The 6469-nt window shown below is 43.7% G+C and overlaps 1 pseudogene; it reads right to left on the bottom strand.

Annotated features, from left to right (window-relative positions):
- Positions 1-440: 440 nt before the first annotated feature.
- On the bottom strand, positions 441-5700 carry LOC123571005 (small ribosomal subunit protein eS17-like; annotated as a pseudogene).
- Positions 5701-6469: the final 769 nt, after the last annotated feature.

Genomic DNA, 6469 nt, shown 5'->3' on the forward strand with positions numbered 1-6469 from the left:
TTGTTGCCAGGATATTTCCGTAAGAGCCAGAATGAAAAGTAAACAATAGCAAAACATCACATTAATCTAGCTCTTTGTGATGCCTGCATTTCTTTTTGTTAAACCCATTATTTCTGAATCTTTCTTGGGGGTGGCGCCAGGGAAGAGAGAGAGCTATTAACAATCTACTATCCTTTATTTAAAACCTCTTTATATAATATTCAACTATTACTCTACAGACATTTAACACCCAATCTATATCCCTTTTGGTTAAAATGCTGATGACTACATGACCAGATAAATTACAATCTTCAGTAAATGTGGGTAGGCATAGCAAACTGAAAACTGACAAGGACCTTTACAACTCTAAGTTTCCAAATAATAAGAAAATTATAGGAAACAGATCTTTTTTTTTCTGTTGTCCTAGGCTTATTCAAAATATTGCACCATAGAAAAAAGATTCAAACAGCTCCAAGTGGTATTTTAAAATTCACCCCAACTGTAGGATGAGTGACTTGCAGATTGGACAGACTGCCAAAGTCCAAAACCCTCAGCATTTCCTCAGTGTCCAGATCCTCTTCAATGATCTCCTGATCCAGAGTTGTGATAACTCGGGAACATAATTATCTCTCCTTTCTCTGCCCTCCTCCTGCAACTTGATGGAGATAACCCTCACCGGACCTCTCTAAATCTCTTTCATCAGATATGTGACATAGCCTGCCATCTTGTTGTGGAGCTTCTTGTTGGAAATAATGGCAATCTTCTCGTACATGCCTTTGTTCATGTGGAAGTAGTTGTCCAGGCAGGTATAGTACCTTTCAATGATGATCCAGGCTGCCTTCTTCATACTGTTGGTGTGAATGTGGTCCAGCTTGGCGGGTCCTTGCTAAAAGAGCCAAATCTTATCTTCTGAAACCGCCCATTTAGAAACATCTAGCTCTCTGACACTTTCCCACACAATCCCACAATGAACTTGTGGGGTAGGTACTGCAATTATCCCCATTGGACAGATGAGGAAACTGAAGCCCAGAGAGGTGAAGTGACTAGTGACTAATGTAAGGACACACAAACAATGAGTGGTAGAGGCATGATTTGAACTTAAGTATGTACAGTTCACATACAGGTGATCGTTTTGCTCCAGCTTTAAGAATGGGTCAGAGGCCAGACATGGTGGTTCACGTCTGTAATCCCAACACTTTGGGAGGCAGATGTGGGAGGATTTCTTGAGGCCAGGAATTCTAGACCAGTGTAGGCAACACGGCAAGACCTTGTCACTGCAGAAAATTTAAAAATTAGCCAGTCATGGTAGCATGCACCTGTAGTCCTAGCTACTTGGGAGGCTGAGGCAGGAGGATCACTTGAGCCTAGGAGTTGGAGTCCAGCCTGGGCAATATGATGAGACTCTGTCTCTACAAAAAAATTAAAAATTAGCCAGGTGTGGTGGTGTGTGCCTACAGTCCCAGCTATGCAAGAGGATTGCTTGAGCCCAGGAGATTGAGGCAGCAGTGAGCTGTGGTTATACCATTGCACTCCAGCCTGGGAGACAGAGCAAGACCCTGTTTCAAAAAGGAATAAAAAAGCATAGGTAGGCTTTCAATGTGTGGATTTTAACTTTATTTGTTTAGAGACAGGATCTCACTCCGTCACCTAGACTGGAGTATACTGGCATGATCATGGCTCACTGCAGCCTCAGCCTCCTGGGCTCAAGTGACCCTCCTGCCTCAGACTCCCAAGTAGCTGGGACCACAGGCATGGCACCATGCCTGGCTAATTTTTTATTTTTTAGTAGAGATGAGGTCTCACTATGTTGCCCAGGATGGTCTCAACCTCCTGGGCTCAAGCTACACTCTCGTCTTGACCTCCCAAAGTGTTGGGATGACAGGTGTAATCCACCATGCCTGGCCTCAACATGGATTTTAGTCTTGGTAGAAGTAGACAGAAAAACTGCAAGGACGTAGTAGAATTGAACATAACTATTAATGTGCTTGACCTATTGACTGTTATAGAACCTTCAATCCGGCCGGGTGCGGTGGCTCAAGCCTGTAATCCCAGCACTTTGGGAGGCCGAGACGGGTGGATCACGAGGTCAGGAGATCGAGACCATCCTGGCTAACACGGTGAAACCCCGTCTCTACTAAGAAATACAAAAAACTAGCCGGGCGAGGTGGCGGGCGCCTGTAGTCCCAGCTACTCGGGAGGCTGAGGCCGGAGAATGGCGTGAACCCGGGAGGCGGAGCTTGCAGTGAGCTGAGATCCGGCCACTGCACTCCAGCCTGGGCTACAGAGCGAGACTCCATCTCAAAAAAAAAAAAAAAAAAAAAGAACCTTCAATCCAGCGGTAGAATACACATTCTTTTCGAGCACATTTAGACTATGAACCAGAATGGACCATATTCTAGATAAGAAAACAAATCTCAATATATTTGGAAGGATTCAGGTAATACAAAGTCTGTTATATGACTATAAAGGAATTAAATTAGCAATCAATAACAGAAAGATCTCCTGAAATCCCCAAATATTTATACACTAAATAACATACTTCTAAATAAACCATGAGTGTCTAAGAAGAACTCAAAAGTGAAATTGGAAAGTGATTTGAACTGACGCAAAGGAAAACAAAAAATTTGTGGGAAACTGCTAAAGCAGTGATGAAGGGGGAATTTGTACCACTAAACACCTATGCTAGTAAAGAGGAAAGATTTCAAAACAATGGTCTCAGCATCTACCTGCAGAAACTAGGGAAAAAAAGAGCAAATAAGCTGAAACTGAGCAGAAGAAAGGAATGGAAATCAATGAAATAGAAAACAGAAATGCAATTGAGAAAATCAATGAAACTAAAAGCTGTTTAAATAAAAATAATAAAATTGATAAATCTCTAGGCAGATTGATGAGGGAAAAAAGAGAACACACAAATTATCAGTATCAGAAATGAAGAAAAACGAGATCATGAAAGATCCTACAGACATTAAAATTTTAAGCACCTACTATGAACAAATTTATGCCAATAATTCAATAGCTTAGATGAATGGACAATTTTTTTTTTAATTTGAGATGGAGTCTCACTCTGTTGCCCAGCCTGGAGTGCAGTGGCCTGATCTCAGCTCACTGCAATCTCTGCCTCCTGGGTTCAAGCAGTTCTTCTGCCTCAGCCTCCTGAGTAGCTGGGACTATAGGAAAGTGCCACCATGCCTGGCTAATTTTTATATTTTTAGTAGAGACAGTATTTTGCCATGTTGGCCAGGCTGGTCTTGAACTCCTGACCTCAGGTGATCTGCCCACTTCAGCCTTCCAAAGTGCTGGGATTACAGGTGTGAGCCACCATGCCTGGTTGACAAATTCTTGAAAGACATAAACTACCAAAGTTCCCACAGGAAGAAATAGATAACTTGAATAGTTCTATATCTATTAATGAAATTGAGCTTCTAGATAAAAACCTACCCACAAAGACAATTCCAGGCCCAGGTGCTTTCACAGGTAAAATCTATCAGACATTTAAGAAAGAAATTATAGCAATTCTATACAAAGTCTTCTAGAAAATTGAAGAAGCACCTGTAATCCCAGCACTTTGGGAGGCCGAGATGGGCGGATCACCTGAGGTCGGGAGTTCAAGACCAGCCTGACCAACATGGAGAAACCCGTCTCTACTAAAAATACAAAATTAGCCGGGCATGGTGGCCCATGCCTGTAATCCCAATTACTCAGGAGACTGAAGCAGGAGAATCACTTGAACCTGGGAGGCAGAAGTTGCAGTGAGCCGAGATCACACCATTGCATTCCAGGCTGGCAACAAGAGCAAAACTCTGTCTAAAAAAAGAAAAGAAAGGAAAGGAAAATTGAAGAGGAGAGGATACCTCCCAACTCAATCTATAAGGCCAGCATTACTCTGTATTAGTTTTCTAGGGCTGACATAACAAAGTACCACAAACTGGGTGGCTTACATAACAGAAGTTTATTGTATCACAGTTCTGGAAGCTAGAAGTTCATGATTAAGGCATCAGAGACGTTTGAACCAGAACAATTTTATTTTGAATAGGGGCTGGATAAAATGAAGATGAGACTTGCTGGGCTGCATTCCCAGGAGGTTAGGCATTTATAGTCACAGGATGAGATAGAAGGTCGGCACAAGATACAGGTCACAAAGACCCTGCTTATAAAATAGAATGCTGTAAAGAAGCCAGCCAAAACCCACTAACATGGTTAGGCTTTGTGCCCTCCCCCAAATCTCATCTTGAATTGTAATCCCCAGGTGTTGAGGGAGAGACCTGGTGGGAGTTGGTTGGATTATGAGGGTGGTTTTCCCCATGCCATTCTCATGATAGTGAGTTCTCACAAGATCTGATGATTTTATAAATGGCAGTTTCCCTTGGGCTTTTCTTCTCTCTTCTGCTGCCATATGAAGAAGGTCCTTGCTTCTTCCTCTGCTTCTGTCATCATTGTGAGTTTCCTGAGGCATCCATGGCTACACAGAACTGTGATTCAATTAAACCTCCCTCCTACGTAAATTGCCCAGTCTCGAGTAGCATCTTTATAGCAGTGTAAAAATAGACTAATACAATAAATTGGTACCCAAGTAGTGGGGCACTGCTATAAAGATACTTGAAAATGTGAAAGTGACCTTGGAACTGGTTAACAAGCAGAGATTGGAATGGTTTGGAGGGCTCAGAAGAAGACAGGAATATGTTGGAAAGTTTGGATCTTCCAAGAGACTTGTTAAATGGTTTTGACCAAAAATGCGGATAGTGATATGAACAATGAAGTCCAGGCTGAGGTGGTCTCAGATAGTGATGAGGAACTTCCTGGGAAATGGAGCAAAGGCCACTCTTGCTGTGCTTTATCAAGGAGACTGGTGGCATTTTGCCCCTGCCCTAGAGATCTGTGGAGCTTTAAACTTGACAGAGATGATCTGAAATTGGAACTTATGTTTAAAAAGGAAGCAGAGCATAAAAGTTTGGAAAACTTACAGCCTGGCAATGCAGTAGAAAAGAAAAACCCATTTTCCAGGGAGAAATTCAAACTGGCTGCAGATATTTGCATAAGTAACAAGGCCAAGACAATGGGGAAAATGTCTCCAGGACATGTCAGAGACCTTCATGGCAGCCCTTCCCATCACAGAACCGGAGGCCTAGGAGGGCAAGATGTTTTCATGGACCAAATCCAGGGCCCCCCTGCTGTGTGGAGCCTTGGGACTTGGTGTGCTGTGTCCCAGCCACTGCAGCCATGGCTAAAAGGAGCCAAGGTACAGTTCAGGCGGTGCAGACCCCAAGCCTTGACAGTTTCCATGTGGTGTTGGTCCTGCAGGTGTGCAAAAGTCAAGATTTGAGGTTTGGGAACCTCCACCTAGATTTCAGAGGATGTATGGAAACTACTGGATATCTAGGTGGAAGTCTGCTGCAGTGGTGGAACACTCATGGAGAACCTCTACTAGGGCAGTGCGGAAGGGAAATGTGGGGTCAGAGCCTCTACATAGAGTCCCCACTGGGGCAATGCCTACTGAAGCTGTGAGAAGAGGCCACAGTCCTCCAGACCCGAGAATGGTAGATCCACCGACAGCTTGTACTGTGTGCCTGGAAAAGCCACAGACACTCAATTTCAGCCTGTAAAACGGCCAGAAGCGGGGCTATGCCCTGCAAAGCCACAGAGGCAGAGCTGCCCAGGGCCATGGGAACCCACCTCTTGCATCAGTGTGACCCGGATTTGAAACATGGAGTCAAAGAAGATCATTTTGGAACTTTAAAATTTAATGACTGCCCCATTGAATTTCAGACATGGATGGAGCCTGTAGCCCCTTTGTTTGGGCCAATTTCCCCCATTTGGAATGGGTGTTTTACCTAATGCCTGTACCCCCATTGTATCTAGGAACTAACTATCTTGCTTTTGATTTTACAGACTCCTAGGCAGAAAGCACTTGCTTGTCTCAGATAAGACTTTGGACTGTGGACTTTTGGGTTAATGCTGGAATGAATTAAGACTTTGGGGGACTATTGGGAAGGTGTGATTGGTTTTGAAATGTGAGGACATGAGACTTGAGAGAGGCCAGGGGTGGAGCGATATAGTTCAGCTTTGTGTCCCCACTGAAATCTCATCTTGAATTGTAATCCCCAGGTGTTGAGGATGAGACCTGGTAGGAGGTGACTGGCTCGTGGGGCAGTTTCCCCCATGCTGTTTTCATGATAGTGAGGGAGTTCTCATGAGATCTGATTGTTTTATAAATGGCAGTTTCCCCTGGGCTTTTCTTCTCTCTCCTGCCACCATGTGAGGAAGATTCTTGTTTCCCCTTCCCCTTCTGCCATGATTGTGAGTTTCCTGAGGCCTCTGCAGCCACGTGGAACTGTGAGTCAGTTAAATCTCTTTCCTTTATAAATTACCCAGTCTCGGGTATTTCTTTATAGCAGCGTGAGAATGGACTAATACACCCACCAAAACCAAGATGGCAAATAAAAGTGACCTCTGATCATTGTCACTTTTCATTATACACTAATTATAATGCATT

The sequence above is a fragment of the Macaca fascicularis genome, chromosome X, assembly GCF_037993035.2.
Source record: "Macaca fascicularis isolate 582-1 chromosome X, T2T-MFA8v1.1".
NCBI classification, from domain to species: Eukaryota; Metazoa; Chordata; class Mammalia; order Primates; family Cercopithecidae; genus Macaca; species Macaca fascicularis.